The 17,285-nt window shown below is 39.8% G+C and overlaps 1 long non-coding RNA gene across 1 annotated transcript in view; it reads right to left on the reverse strand.

Moving 5' to 3' along the window:
• LOC127532491 (uncharacterized) overlaps positions 1–17,285 on the reverse strand; it is a 343,671-nt gene that overhangs the window by 231,254 nt on the left and 95,132 nt on the right. Inside the window, exons 3-4 of the long non-coding RNA XR_007939920.1 lie at positions 4,477–4,510; positions 4,220–4,289 (exon numbers count right to left, since the gene is read on the reverse strand). This is a non-coding gene — a long non-coding RNA (uncharacterized LOC127532491). The remainder of the gene's footprint in view (positions 1–4,219; positions 4,290–4,476; positions 4,511–17,285) is intronic.

Here is a 17,285-nt window from a genome sequence, read left to right on the forward strand (position 1 = left end):
AGACACCTTCATTTTGAGCAGCCACTGCACTGGAAGTTGAACTCTGGTCAAGCATTTACATTTATTACTCTGTAACTGCATAAAAAAAAAAAAAAAAACACCAGCCAGTAAATGCATCTGAAGGCACCAAAGGGAAATATTTTGTCTGCGGGTTACATTTCCCCTGAAAAGAGGAAAGATTAGAAAAAGCACTCTGGGAGCAATTCTAAATCTCACAGATCAGCAGTGAAGGGACAGCCAAGCTGGCAACAGAGATACGGAAGCACAATGGTGAATCACTCCCACGCGTCCCCCAACAATGCAAGACGGGGCAAGTGACTCAGAAACACTGATTCACCTCTATGCCTACTTATACATACGTGCACCCACACCTGTGTGCAAATATTTTTGCACCCACCATCCCCATAACATGTCTATCATGTAGCCTATATGCATTTTGCTTTCTTAGGCCAGTGTTTCCAAATCTGGAAAAAGAAACATGGGCAGAGATGTATTATTATTAAACACCTACTACTTAATTATACCTTCCTAATGCTCTGTTCACAAGCCTGTAACATTAGGCGAGCCAGCAGCCAGCGCCTGCATTTACAGAGAGCTCAATTTCAGACGTTCTTCCCCATTTTTCTGTTCCGGTTTCCCTCATCAGCGCGCTTCTCCAATGAAACCTCCTCTCAGTCCTCTTAATGCAGCTTTTTGCTTGTGTCTGCACATAAAGGATCTCAGGGCTCCTCTCAAGCATTACCGAGATTGAAGAGAGAGTGAGGGCGAAACAGAGAGAGGTAAAGGAGTGGTCCATTTCTCAGCAGCTTCTCGATCACATAAACACCGTTAAAATGTCTGTGTGTGCTTTCCCATTTACTGAGCTTGCCACTGTGGATTGCATGGTAAATGCCTTATAACACGGTGCATGCTGAGAGCACACAACTTGGAAGCATTACATGTGTAAACCTAAGCATTGCATTACAGAGCAATGAGAATTACAGCATATAGCATACAGTATCGCAGACAGCAGAAAGGCAACAGCTACAGCTTTCAAACATGCATAACAATAAATATGGATAAAGGACTGATCTCACCTTGATACACATTAAATAATGCACTGAAATTAAGGATCCTGGTGGCTTGAGGAGTTGACTATACCTTGCATTTTATTCCTTTGCTCTACTAGTGGTTCGCCTTTCAGTCAAACAATTAAATATTCCATGAAGCTATTTTCCTGCTATCAAAGTGTTTATTCATAGCAAATATCGTTTTATCACCCAAGCCTGAATTGAGTCTATATCATCAAAACTACAATAAAATATTTAAAGCCAACAGCAAAATGATTGGTAGGATAAATGGAAAGGAAAGATATCGAAAAATAAAAGAGCAGTTAGCCCAACAGCAGCTCTGTTAAATCTCCTTCAAATCAGCGACTAACGATACTGCTTATGAGTTCAACTTTTGATTTCTAAGTGGGTCATTGTGCTCTTACAATAGTTAAGGACTGTTTGTTCCATAAATATCGCTCTCGTTCAATGCCGACCAAACGTCCCCAACAATAAGCTTAAATTGTCCCATTTGCTAGCTCGAAAGTAGAAATAAATACTCACCTAATCATTTCTTTTTTTGTTAAATGAGCAGTCATTATTCTGCTTGCAAAATTATAGAGTTAAAAAAAAGAGTGTCGTGCTGAGAGGCTACAACAGCTGAAAATACAGAGTGTCCATAAAGTCTCTTTTCAATGTTAAGAATTTATTACAAAGGCAGTTGATAAGATATCTTAACCAGATTTGTTTTATTGTAATCAGTGTTCATTAAAGTTTGTAATCACATGGAAATTGTGTGTTACAGGTATCCGGTTGGTAAAAGAGGCGCTGTTAAATGAAACCCTAAAAAATGGCTACTCCTCAAGAGAATGTGTATCATGGTTTCTTGAGACAAAACTGAATCTGCAGACTCAGTGCAACTACAGAAGTAAGTATGGAAGAGATCCACCATCTCGTCCTTCAATCCGTGCATGGAACAAGAAATTTATGGAGACAGGGACAGTGTTGGTTAACGGGAGGAATGGGCGACCGAGAACATCTGAGGAAAACATCGAGTTTCATTTAAAGGGGCACCGAGGAATATCTTTATGCTCGTAACAAAGTCTCATATTAATGTGGATGAATCTTTGTTATTTACACTTATTAATGCCCCCATTTTTGATTCATGAATCATTTTGGTTTTGTAAATATTTGTATTTTATTAATTTTTTGTCGACTCGTCCAGAATTTCCTGTGAGAGACGGAGCGATTTACAGCAAATACGCAAATACGGAGCGAGCACAGCCAAAACGCAAATAATGCGTGCGCTGACGGAGCGTAGCAGAGCGGAGCTAGTTGTTTTTAGCAGTAGCAGAGTGGAGAGTTGGTTGAGAAGACGGCACACATGGAGCGCAAAAGGAAGAGAACGGAGCAAAGTCTGCAAGCAAAAAGGTCAGATCGACAACGAAGCAAAAGAAAAGTTCATCTTGGACAGGCACTTCAGAGGTGGAGAGAATTCCGGGAGCAAAAAGGAATCAAAACAGATGGCGAGCTGGCTGTGCTTCTCCTAGACAGGTATGTAACTTTCGCTCTTTGTAAGTTTGATACAATTCTTTTGTCTTTTGTGTGTGTTGCTTGCGATGTGTGGTTAGTAGACTATGGGATTCGTTTGACTGTGACTGGTTTAGTTGACTAACTTTGTGGCAAAAACACTGTGTGGGTATTGGCTAATGTAACGTTAGCTCGGAGCTACCGAACGTTAGCTCTGAGCTAACGTTCGGTTAACTCCGTAGCTCGGAGCAGCTTTGACAACTCGGTTTTGCAACATTAGACCACGGAGTCATTTACACACGTTATTGTTCAACAATGATTTCAACTCCTCCGGCTTTCCTGAGGCTCGCTCGCTCGTTTATGACGGTTTGCGACAGTGCGCGTCAAGGCTCATGGGAAATCTTCCTCGGTGCCCCGTTAACAATACCTCTTTCACCAACAGGATACCCGAAACACACACTTTTAATGTGATTACAGAATTTAACAAACACTGATTACAATAAAACAAATCTGTTAAGATAACTGCTTTTGTAATAAATTCTTAAAATTGTACTGAGACTTTTGCGGACACCCTGTATAATGTTCCAAAAACTAAACTTGTACTGTATTCACTGCATTCTAAACTGGATGGCTCTTCCCAAGGAGAATAAAAACTAGTTCCGCCACACCTCAGGCTCTTTTCTGACACACATGCCCACAACAGCGGAGGTAGATTATTCTCGCGCTCGTACGAACAAACATGTTTGCTGCATTCCAACACACGTCACCGCTGACACCTCGGCAGAGAAGAAACCGAGGGACACTTTGAAAACTGTCCATTTTTAGAAGACCAACAGACAAACGCGGCACACTGTTCCGGCACTCTCCCAGTGTCTCAAGGTGTTATATATACTTTTCCACTGGGCTGTGTGATACTCGGTGAGGGGGCCAATTTGAGGGAGATGGGTACTGACGATGGCACTCGTCGCCACATGGCACCTGTCAGTGCTTGTGCTGACATGTGGGACTGAAGTGCGCCTCCTCCTCCTCCCGCCTTAGATAGAGAGAGATATATGGCAGGTAGCCTTTAAAAGTCTGCCACTTGGCAACACTGCATCATTAACAAGCCTGCTGAAGGCCCGAGCTTGGCCCGCTTCCAGGAAGGGAGAGCGAGAAAGAGTTCAGCAGTGCTCACCCCCCTCTCGCTCCATCTCCTCACCGCCTCCCCCTTCTCCCTCCATATATCCTCCTCTATCTTTAGACTACTATGCAAAGTCAGCACTCTCCAACCATCTACCTTTAACACATCAAATGCGTGCCCGCCAGCCTCTTTTTCTTACTCAGTTTAAAAAAATAAAAAGAGCAAGCCGAGTGTAAAAGCATTAGGATGGCCACCTGGCGGCTGCAGCCTTCATCTGTCCCCACACCCTCCCGCGCATTTCTGCAATTGCTCTCAAACAAACCTAAAGTTCAAGTTCAAGTTCCCATCTTGAGTTGAGATCAAGTGGCTTCTCTCTAATACAATCCAATTCACTGTAAAATACCAATTACAAGGAAGGAAAAAAATCCCTTTAAAGTGAAAGTTGCACTATTAGAGCAGTAAGTGGTGTCTTTATGCGAATGCAAGCTTAGCAGAACATAACAAGCGAAGCAGCTAAGCAGAGGACATCAAAGAGGCTTACCTCCAGGAGTTGCATGAGTGGGCACAAATCACTTTTCATAATTATCACTGGTCCCTCCACACCTCAGGGTCTGATTCACAAGAGGGGGAAAAAAAAAGAGGCTGCCATGATCTAATCCATGTTGAAATGCCACATTCATGAAATTGTAATCAATTAAGTTGGGTTCACAGCCAAAACCAGATGGGAGAGGAATGAAAAACAACCGTAAAGGTTAGGTGTGTGATGGTGCACGTGATCATCAAGAGCGAACTTGTTACCTTAATGAGATGCAGCAAGCAGGAAGACACGGACCTGGAAGAGACATAAAGAACGAGGTGAGGTGTTTGGGGTGGTCATCTGGTGAACCATGCCCTTTAGAGCACAGATTTATGGTATTTTCAGATGAGCACCCAGGGAAAAGATGTGCTGGGTGGATTTGATGTGTTTTACGAGCCGTGCTGGCCGCCCAGTCTGTAACCATTACAGCAATGTTAGAAAGCAATCCATGAAGTCGACACCGCCCAGAAATGATTTCCTGACAGCAGCTAGTTGCGCCTCAGTCATGCTTGTGACATGAGAGCAAACCTGATTAATTTCTATATCAGTCTCAGTTTGTGAATAAATGGTGAGCACACTTGCTTTGCTTGCACTTGACTGTCTTGTTTACTATGGTCTTTTCATGCGATTTCATCATTGCATATCCATATCTTCGCAACTCAGTGATCCAACAACAGCATGACTGGTCTGACTGGCCTCTAGGGGACATTTCTGCTGTATTAAGGGCCATCTGTTGGCCACTGGGGAAATTGACAGTTGCTGTGGTCATCTGATAATGTTTGTTCTACTTTTTTCCCCCTCAAGGCTGCTCCATCAGCACCTCTTACACACAGACGGTACTGTAGTTCAGAGTCTGTATGTTCTCAAGGGAAGCCTCCATTCATGATAGAGGCCAATGTATGCAAATGCTTCCTGCACCGGATTGGGGCAAAAACATCACAGGTTCTCCAAGCAGAGTTGAGGTGGTAACTGAATGTGAGCATGCATAAACTGAAGGATGCAGATACACGTCTCATTATTTCTGGGAATCATTCTGTGCATAACGATTTGGCTGACCAGATTGGACATTAAAAAAAATAGTCATTTTCTGCAGTGCTTGCAGCATTACCCCAGGATGGGCTACTCTGGTCTCTACTCTGTCACCAAGAAGCACAAAAAACTCCTTTTCTTTCAAAAATAGGGACATTTCTAAGTGACCCCAAACTTCTGAATGGTAGTGTAAGCATGAAAATCAAAGCAAATCATTAGATTGTTTTTGTATCTCTTATTAAATTACATTCACAACCATGTCAGATATATAGAACTTTTACCTCACGGATTAAACAACTAATCACTTTTGTAGCAGTCGTAAGAATGGTGACCTCATCTTCCCGTATAAACGACATACATTCATGAGAAACATTGACAGAAAAATTGCATCTAGCCTGGATGATGACCACGTAACTACCCCTGCTGTTCAACTTAAGCATATAACAACTCTTAAACTGCCATATTTCTCCAATATCTGTGAAAACTTTTAACAACCTCCATCACAGCTTCATTGTTACCTGAAAATAGCATAGACAGGATTGACACCTCAAAGATTAGGGCAACACAAAATGGAAAAACAACAAACAAAATTGGCTGACATGAAGATTTCACACAAAATGTCAGGTTGAATGAAAGAAGCGAGAAAAAAAAAGGCAATTCAGTCTCATTATCAGGCTACACCGAGGCCTCATCTGAGAGTCATCTCATGCTTTGACTTCTACATCACCTAGGTTAATAATTCTAACAAGAATCTGATCAGGAAAGGTGAAAAGACAACATATGAGTGAAGTGGATGAAGCTGCTGGCACATTCTGTGCCTCATTATAGAGCAGAACACACGTAGACAGGGTGCTGAATCTTCACTGAAGCCTTGACATTTAACCATACACTATTTTTACTTTTGATATCAGGTTTTCAGAAGATTCAACAAACGTTCACATGACCGTAGGTAGAGTCAGTGGGGATATATTAGCTTAATTATAGCCGCAAGCAGTGACGATCAGGCCCTTCGACCGTCACATGTTGAAGTGGATTTGAAGGGTTTCATTGCAGGGATGTGGATGTTTTCAGGCCTCGATTCTTATCAGATGTTAAACAAAGGAGTTATATGTCACTTCATGTCTATGAGATGGCATTAGAAAACAGTAAGTACAGGTCATGTTGCCGTAAATCATGTGTAGAACACGGCATGTAAATTTCATAGAATTAGGTTTGTCACATGAGGCTGATCTACTGTAGCCAGTAGGCGGTGTTGTGAATTTGAATCAATATAATCAAACTGCACAATTTATACCAGAGCTGCAATAAATTCCTGTTTCATGGCAACATATCAAAATTCACCATGGTGACACGCCATTTCAGTATTCAGCATTGTGAAGGTCTTCAGATTAGGCTGACTTCATACGATGGTATAATATCTGAGGGGCAAAAACTGTGCAAAAACTGCACAGTAAATTCAAGATGGCAGACTTACTATTGGGGTTTTGGCTACAGCTCCGAGTCTAAGGCTGTTAAGTGAGGCTATTTAATTTTATACAAGTAGGTGAAACATGGTGCGAGGATTTTGTGAAGGGTATTGTGGGCTAATTTTTAGCAAGCTGATACACAAGACCCATAAAACATTTTGACTGCTTTAACTGAATGGGCAAGTTTCGCAAAGCATGTATCCAGTTTTACTTGGTTTAAAGTACCATTAGCCTCTAAAAACGTGATCAGTTTGTGAGAATAATAACAGGAACAAACAAGGCAAAGAGCTGTTTTTCTTCTTATCATGTGTCTCTACACTACAGTGATCTCCGGAATTTTTGTTAAATTCATGCAACACTTTTTCTTCTAAATCAATAAATGAACAGCTGAAGCAGCAACATAACTTTATCCCTGCTATCTGCAGCGCTAATGCAGCAAAGAGGCAGGAACATATTTCATGAGACTTTCCAACAAGGTGTAGATTAAGTTGCTTAACCTCGTACATCACAAACAAGAGTTGATAGAAAGCACAAATTCAGTTACTTAACTCAAATATCCTCAATCCTCAAAGAAGCATCCTCCTCAGGCAGCATATCTGAAATTTTAAACAGTTCATTGAAGCCAGCGCAGTATAGAATTAGTCAGCAAATCATTAGCTTTGTAAACACAAATCTTTTGCTACACACAATATTCAAGAATGATTTTACCCTGAGGTTGTGTTGTTTTCACTGATTTTCTCTCTGCTTTCCTGGCAAACCATGCAGATGATTATAACTTGCATTTTAATGTTGACATGGCTGCAAACATGACGGTGGTGGGATTCATTAGACATGCAGGTAGTGCAGTGGAAGCATGACCTCTCTTCTGGTCCAGGATGTCACATCGAATTATCTTCCCAATTAGCAGCAATTGGGGGACAAATACAGCGCATAATGCACAAAACAGAGCTTGGTAAAAAATAGGATCATCAAAAATATATTGTCTATATTGTAAATATGAATGCATAATGGTGTCAATCATTTAGTAAACACACAGGATCACTTCAGGAAATGCAACAGACTCCATAAATGTGCCATGACATGAGTTACCTGCAGCTCACCTATGGCCCCTTCAAATCACAAAAGTCATTAAAACCATTCATCACCAACTATGACAATTATTGATTTTATGTCGAATAAATTCAGTCAAATACAACCAGTATGAATCTAGATTTCTGTCCCAGCCCCAAATGTAACACCCCAGTGACTTAAAACATCCAACAATGGGGTATTTCATGCTCAGTGTTGAAGGATTCCTACATTTTGTACACCCAGCAATGATCTAGAGAGCGAGTGATCTAACAAGAAGGGGTGATGAGGAGCTGAAAAGTGTAACAACAATCGTACCACATGCCAATTATTTCACATTTCTGTGATGGGTTAAATGCCCAAAAGTGCTAGCTTCCTCCAAAACTCGGTTTCGCTCCTGCTCCTTGTCTGGGTTTCGTTCATGCTTGGCTTCTTCCTAGGATATCCACAGGCATTGATCACAGAGTAGTGGAGTCTTGCTAGCAAAGCTTCGGCCATGTGTTAAGGCTAACAAGGTGAAAAAATAATAATGAGCAAACCCAAAGAAGAGGTCTGTGGCTGTTCTCTGACCTTACGGTACTGTTAGCATTCTCTCAATATAAGTCATCCACCACATTACTCTTGCTGGAACAGGCAGGGGATAAGTGGACAGTATGGATGGTATGTATGACCTGGTGCTGCCTGACCGTACGCGCCAAAGCACAGGAATTAGAGAAAAGCTCTTGAAAAGCTTTCCAGTCTTTTTTTGTATATGTACTTAACAATATGAATCATCACAGATTGAGGGAAAAGGCAGAAATAGCTAACGCAAAAATGAAAGGTGAACTGAACACCCAGATTCAGAGCAGCAGCATATGGTGGCCAGTAGCCACAGTTGTCTTTTTCTCTTGTATCTGTTACTTGAAACTCTCTATGAAGAGGTTTTGGCACGTCAGCAAAAGCTGTTGGAAAGGCAAATAATCATTAACTCCTACCCAGGCAACTTTGAGCAGCTTGTTGCCTAGCATGAGACCGTCTGCTGATGATGTAAGCTTGTGCACTTCACAAGCACCTTCAAAAATATACTATCTTATCACTTGATATCCCAGTTTTAGTACTCTGAATAAAGTCATATCAGCCCAAAGCATCTACAAGGACACTCAGAGAACACGAACAACAAAAAAATGAAGCATCTATGCTCAAGGAGTAAAATACTTTTAGCCAGTTTTCTGAAGCTGCAATGAAGGGATTGATTCATCCTATAAACAGAATGACTAATTTAATATTTTTGATGAAACTGTGGCACATCTATATTTCGGAATACCTTGAAACAGGTCATGTGTGTGTGGGGAAGTACCAAAACACATTTACTTAAGCAGCCTGCTTTACTTAACTGCATTGAACTGACAGGTTACTGAAACATTTAGCATAATTAAAGGATAATATGAGGACCGTAAAATATAATTCTATGTCAAAGCTTGAAAAATATTAATACATCCTTTCACAAGATGTTTGAAGCTTTTCCTTGTGGTGTGTGAACGTGAAACACATTGCAAGGCGCTTTGAGTACCACGAAGGTAGAAAGGAGCCATATAAGTGCAGACTATTTACCATTTCCTCCATTTCCTGAGTCCCACCCATCAAATGTAATCCAGGATAAAATATGTGTCCTTTAAAATGTACCTAAAATTGCAGCTTTGGTTGTATAAGAGCATATTTTTGGGGGGGGAAACAGGGCTCAAATCTCTAAGATAGTTACAATTAAAACATGCATGTTACATCTGCGGAACAATGTTGCCACAGGTGGCAATTAAAGGATAAAGGTACAAGCAAAAAGAAGGTCTAAAAGCAGCACAGATATTACTTTCCAAAATACATTAATATTAGCCACGGCATACCAAGTTCTGTTGAGCAAGTGTACTGAATTGAAAGAGGGTGCTTTCATTGCTTATAAATTGCACTTTTTATTTGTAGTAGGAACACTGTGTTATTTAGCTTTTTCTTTTAAATAACGGTTTGAGGTTCAAAAAGGTCAAATCATCCAATCATTTAAAAAAAAAAAACAGATTTGTGCAGAAGACCTTTGCTCCAGTAATAATCTCATGACCCCCTACAATGATCCTGTCGCCCTTTGATATTGGGCCAGTGTTGAAATCACTGACCTGCACAACCCAACGGTCAATAAGGTTAAAATTATCTTTAAGTCATCCAGACATTTATGTTTCACTGAATTGTACTGGATTGTTTTGAGCAATATCATAATCATATGTACACTATCGGTCAAAAGTTTTAGAATGTCCCCATTTTTTTCAATTTAAGTAGTTCAAGTCCAGTGAATAGCTTGAAATGGTACAAAGGTAAGCGGTGAACTGTCAGAGGTAAAAAAAAAAAAAAAAAAAAGGTAAGATTGTCCAAAACAGAAAAATAATGTACATTTCTGAATATACAAAAATACCTTTTTCAGGGAACAAGAAATGAGTTTACGACTTAAAGCTGTTCTGCAGCAATGGAGGTTGATCAAGCATTGAAAGTTGGTGCTACCAAATCCTACAAGTGCCCCAACTTTTCTTGATGACTTACAACACCCTCTGTCTTCATAAAAGTAGTGCTGGAACACACCGTGGCACCACATCCTCCAGAGCATTATTTAAACAGTACTGTACTGCAGAAAGTAAGTGTGTTGCTATAAAAATGGTGAGGAAAAGGCAATGAACAACAGAAGACAGACAGACCATCATAACACTTAAAAATGTAGGTCTATCCTACAGAGAAATTGTGAAGAAAGTCAAGGTGTCAGTGAGTATAGTTTTCTTCCCCATCTAAATGTATTAAGAAACTGCTGGAAACTCTGACAGAAATAGGTAAGAAAGTCATTGCTAAGATGTCAGAATAAGAAAAAGAGGCTTGCCTGGGCCATGAAACACCACCAATGGACTACTGAAGACTGGAAGAAAGTATGAACTGATGAATCAGAATTTTAAATCTTTGGTTCATCACACAGGATTTTTGTACGCCGTCGAGTAGGAAAATGGACGGTTCCTCAGTGTGTGAGATAAACTGTCAAACATGGAGGAGGTAGTATGATGGTCTGGGGCTGTTTTACTGGATCCCGGATCAGTGACTTGTACAGAATGAGAGGAACCCTGAACCAAAACATCTACCACAGCATTCTGGAGCACCATGCAGTATCCTCTGGTATGTTCCTAGTTGGTCAGGGATTCATCCTACAGCATAATGACCCAAAACATAAGTCCAATCTATGCCAGAAGTAGCTTAGGGAAAAAGAACAAGATGGCAAGCTTGAAAACATGGAGTGGCAGCACACTCTCCAGACTTAAACCCCATGGAGCTGGTTTGGGATGAACTGGACAGAAGAGAGAAAGCAAAGCAACCTACAAGTAACACACATTTATGGGAAGTTCTGCAACAGAGTTGGGAAGAACTTTCTGAAGAATATTTGATTTCTGTTGTGGAAAGAATGCCATAAGTGTGTTCAGCTGGAATATATGTATAAGGTGTCTACTTTGATGAGTCCAAAGTTTAGAATACATTTTGGTTTCTAAATATTTAATTTTTTTTAACTTAATTTGTTTATTTGTTCTGTGCTTTAATTTCACAGTACAATGAGACATTAACATGCATGAGTTCCAATTATAAAAAGCGGAAACTTGTTCTAAAACTTTTGATTTGTGTATATGGCATACACAATATCAGCCACAATTTTGCACTGATGAGCAAAGCCATTCACTTCTCTCTGTAGTTTCTATGTTGTGGCTCATCATACGTAAAGTCAAAACTGGCCTTACCCCAACCACATAAGGTAAAATGCTGGTTATGGTATGCACTGTTGTGTTTGTCTTGAAAATATATTCATACACGACATGCATACAAATAGCAGCAATTTTCTGCAACACAAGTGCTTTTGATACTTTAAATTCATCTACTTTAACACGATATTCTCTTTATGAATACTTCCACTACAGTTGGTCCAGCAATTGAAAAATATCAGTCGTCTTTACTTCTGCCTCTCCTGTTATACAAATCTCTTTTGTAGAAGAGATAAAGGAGCTCCTTGAATTTGCAGAGGAAACTCAAGGTTTGATGACGTTTCCAACAAAAGGCACGAGTTGACCTCAGACTGATTTTGACAAAATGCATGCAGGCAAACAGGCACACACTCCTGTTTAGTGCAGAGTTTGGGCTAGCAAAGGTTGAATTTTCCATTAATGCATTTATCATATTACATCCCTGCAGCGCATCAGAAAAGCAAGAGTAGGATGTCTTTGTAGCAGCTGCCATGAAGCAAAATTGCACTGATTATTGAATGTATTTACTCTCAATTTTAATTACACTAATATCAAGAGGGAGAATTTTTTTAGGACGTTAATAAACAAGGGTTGTAAAAGCACCAAATTGCATCATTAAAATGTCATATTCCACAAGGGTGAAACTGGGATCTAATTCATTTAATCAGAAAATTACTCGGAATAGAAAAAGAGGGGAGGGGGGTAACTTTGAACTAAAGGTCATATATCAACAGACCAAAACTCTGGGGCTTTCTTTTTCTGAGATTGGGCTTATTTGTAATAGATTTTGGAAAAAATAAAAATAAAATAAGCAGCCTCATATCTGCTGGGAGCCATACATCTCTCCTGGCTGCACTGTCATATGACATTCGAAGGCTTGAAAGTGACAAATATTTACAAGTTTAATTTAGGACAACACTGTGCCCGACATGGCAGGGAAATTTTGAAAAATGGGTGCTACGCTGGCATGGACACTGGGGATATGACAATCCATGATTAGAAATTGATTTTTTTTTCTTTAACCCCAGGTTCAATTATCAAGGTTTATGTTTGATGGGACCATAATAGTGCCTATCTGCAAATGCAGCCCGTCACAGCTCATGCCATTTTGTTTTCTTTTCCATCAGGTTTGATCGAGCTGTAATTGATTTGCTAATTGCCTTTAATTATAAAGCAAATGACTTCTTTCTGCCATGCAAGTGGGTTATCTGTTTTGGTGGCTATCAAAGAAGAAGTTAATAAACTGGATGATAGGGTTAATAATCACAATCAGTGCTGTAATTCTCATTAGATCCCAATAAGCATTAAGAAATGGAATGACTTCATGAGCACATAATTGCTTTGTGGAACATCTTCTCCAATCCTGATAGGAGTTACATCAGATTGTTCTTGGAATACAACCTAAATCAATCATTTCTTACTTTGAATTTGCTTTTTTCTTTGGTCCGTTTTCTTTGTTTGTTCTGTGGTGGAGGTTACGCCGGGGCAGCTGCCGCTAAGCTATTTGCGGCTTATTGAGGGAAATGAATCACAGGGCAGACATTTTCCAGCACATTATTTCTAAAACAAAAGTTCCCCGCTCGTCGGGGGCCGAGGAAAAAGCATGCTGAGATTTCTGCTGCTGTTGCGGTTGTTGTTGAGTTAAACACACCGCTTGCTTTGCCACCCCTGATAAATAAAACATAGAAGTGCTTCAGGAGAAACGGGGCTGCCTCCCCGCCTGCATCACACTTTCTCTGAATACACCATGGACATTGTGTCTCCACTTTGACACCACACACACACACACACACACACACACAAATACACTGGTTTTCACCCTTCGGCACTCACACTAGCCCTATCCCACTCCACATTCACATACCCCCCATATGCACTCTGAAAATATTCTGAAACATTCGCTTGTAATCTCCACAGAGTGTGCACAGCCTTACATGACACCCAGCATATGCACTGTATTCAGCATGCACATGCATTTACATGAATTCCTACAAATGTCCGCGCACACAAAGGCAAAGCCGAGACTGAAATCAAAGATAATTCTCCTTCTTTATTAGTCCCTCGCTTTCATGTTTGAATAATTCCCTCTAACGTGTTTTCTTCCGGATAAGATCGTTAATAAATGTTTGAGCCACATGGCAACAACTGAACTGCAGCCATGAGACAAACAGGAAACTGCTACTTCCCAGCTCATGGGCTAAAACGTGACCATTTCTGAACACCTAATACACTGCTCTGTCAGCAGCAGCATGCTCTCAGACTCCAAACCGTGTTCCATACAAACACTCGCTGAGTGCTTTGTGCACAGTCAAACATCATACATTCACAGATAAGAACCACATGCATAATTGAAACCGCACAGTGAATGGCATGACATGAGAGAGGGGGGAAAAAATATCAATGTGGCTGCATCTGGGCACCTCCTTTTCCTGCCTCAAAAATAAACAAGAAAATGAACAAAATAGGGGCCCAGAAAAGCCCTATGAAAAATTAATGCAGGGATATTATTTAGCTGTGCCTGGCTGAATGGCTGCTGCAGAAGATATTTTTTGTCTTGGGTAAGGAGGACCAGGTTGTAGCATGTGGGCTGAACATGACTGAAGGGTTTTCCACGGCAGGGATTTGTCGGAGACTCACACACAGTAATGGTGATGAGCTACAGATGTAAGCCAGAGAGCAAAAAGTCAGCTGTCCGGTGAAATACAAATGCTGAAAGATAATTTGGACAGGTCAATGTGATATGAAAGCGAGAAGGGGAGAAAATGACTCTTGTAAAGGTTGTGTTTCACAGACCTTTTACAGATGCCCATTTTACCAACTTTTAGACAGCTATTCTGGTCTCGCTTTTCAGTGCTTCTCTCTCTACACATAACCTGACACTATCTAAACTACTGTGATGTGACGAACTGAACAAATTATTTGCGCATTACACAAGCTGACACATATGAAAGCTGAGCTGATCTCACGGGCACTATCACGCACAAGCAATGTCAAACTTTTCCAATTCTATTCACTTTAATTCTTTTTATATAGCGCCAATTCACAACATCTCAGGGCCCTACATACAGTACAGTAAGGTCAAGACCTACTGCAATACAGGTGAAAACAGACAGATTCACAAGAAGTTTTTTCCCTGAAGCTGTCACGACCATCAGCTCTGACCTCCAGTCAGCACCTCAGAAAGGACTTTAAACAGAACTGTAAATATTGCAATATTGACAAATATCTCCATTTTACCTGTTTGTATTTCTTGTAGATTATAGTTTTACCTATTTGCATGTTTGGTATTATTTATTTTTTTCTTATCTATTTTATATTTTTACATTTTTTAACATTTCGTTTTATAAAGCCTGGGGGACAGTCACTGCATTTCACTGTTATACTGTATGTGCATGTGACAAATGAGAAGTCTAATCCAATAATTATTTTTAAGCAAGTTCTCTGAAGATGATGGTAAATAAAAAATTCTCTTTTCACAGGAAGAAACCGCTGGCAGAACCAGGCTGAGGGGCGTGTTTTGTGTTATTCTTAAAGATGGACTTTAAAAGTAACTTTTACATATACTGTAAATGCTTTCAAGCCCTTGCAAATGAGCTCACACAATGCTGATTAAGTCTATAACCAGCAGGTGAATCTTAGAAATGTTTGGATTTTCTCACCCCATTAAGTAAAAATCTGGTTGAAGTAGGTTGAAGTGGATGAACACTGATCCCAGTGTTCATCCACATCCACGTTCAGGCATGGAATCAATAAGATTTTATTGATCCCGGGCTTTAACGGTGTCCTTATCAGTTTTACACACAAAATAAAGCATTATGCACTATGTTTCATGAAACTGAGACCAATTATATCAGAACTAAAAGTTCCACTTTGAAAAGATAAAAGGTAAATGTCAGCATAAAACCCTTTTTCATTCTACTCTTCACTTTTAGTTGAAAAAAATACAGGACTTTGACAGTATTTCTACTGTCTGATGTTAATAGTTTAGTGAAGAAAACCATCTAACTACTCCTTCTACCATTGTCTGTAGCCTCAAAGTCACTAAATACTGCAGCTTGGTGATCTGAAAGTGAAACCAAAATGCTCTGAGTTTCAGGCTAAATTTATGAACACAGCCACAGTTAAATAAACAGCTGGGGAATACTTACTTAGAATCATCGTCCTGTGTTTGTACAGTCTAGTTAACTCAGTGCTACTGGCAAACATAACATACCTGGTTAGTGAGGGATGAGCTACCAGTTCAGCAGTCAAACATTTCTCCATCTGTACATCATGAACTTTTACTGAAAGTTTCGAAAGATTGATTGTGCTTCTGCTCTTGCATTCAAACGATGTTTTACTGTTGACAACAAACATTTTCTGCATCGACAGTAGTCAAGTGTAATTGTTCTTTGTGCATGTGCTGCACTGAGCTACAGGTGAGTGACAGAGCTACTCCGCCCCTCAGACACTGGGTGTTTGGACAGAACAGTGTTAGACACAGATGTGAAGAGATGGAATGTGCAGCACTACAATCCTCTTACTTTCTAAAGTCTGTTAGCAGAACCGTTAATGTTGGAGTTCATCGATACTCTGGTATTTAATTCCTCAGTAACCATCCCTGTCGGTACCATATCCACGTTGGTGACATACTCTGTCACACACATTGAATAAATAAAGAAGAAAGGTTGCAAAAGAGCTACCATGCCTAACACAATTTATTTAGAGCTCTATCTATTACTCAAGCTCCCAGCTTTTGAAGATATAAAATGAATGAAGCATAGAAGTGAAGAATGATCGAGACTCAGACCAAGTGATTAACTGTACTATTGTTCATGAGCCACAAAAGTTCTGCAGGATCATATGAGGCAACCCATTCTGCACAAAATGACTCTCTCACAACTAAACTGCTTTCTTCATTACATTTTGAGGGAAATGTATTTAATGCTGGATTACATTTATTTGCGATGTATCACAAAAATAATTCTAGTCAACTTCTCTTTCCCGGTTTAGTTTATTTTCATTCAAGAATTAGAGGACAGTTTAAGTCCCACCCATCAAATTTCAAATAATCCATGTACTAAATACTAAAACATGCAGTTGTAAATTTACTTGTCCTTAGACCAAATCTTCAAAAAAACGAGAAGAATGTTTGAAAATATTTTTTAAAATACCAAATATGTCCGCTAAAATGCCATTTTTCTCGTCCCACCCCGATGATGACCAAATTGAATCTTAAATAAATTAATTAAAATGAAATTTAAATCTCCTTTTTTGGAGTTTATTTTTTTCATTGATGTCTTGTAGTTGTGGGAACATTTCTTTCATCAACATAATATTTTAAATAATAATTATTATGGTGTGTCCCACAGCAACTGTTAGCATAACCTGCACTTCTGAAACGACCCTTATAACTGCTGAATACGCATTGCAGTAAGCGACAAGTCTGCGTTAACTTCTTTTTAAAAATTCTATGCATTTACTTATTATTTCTGACCATTTGATAAACAATAACATCAATTATGCTAAAACAAATGAAATCCCAATTAACAAAGCTCCTCTATGTAGGAAAACCCCTGGTGTCATCACATAGTTGTGCATCTACTCTTCCAATAGTGATGGAACAACATTATCATTCAGCAGACTCATCCTACCTGTGTCTATGTGCTGTCTGCCACTAGGTAGTGAAGACCACAGTGGATT

Source organism: Acanthochromis polyacanthus, chromosome 23, assembly GCF_021347895.1.
Source record: "Acanthochromis polyacanthus isolate Apoly-LR-REF ecotype Palm Island chromosome 23, KAUST_Apoly_ChrSc, whole genome shotgun sequence".
NCBI lineage: Eukaryota > Metazoa > Chordata > Actinopteri > Pomacentridae > Acanthochromis > Acanthochromis polyacanthus.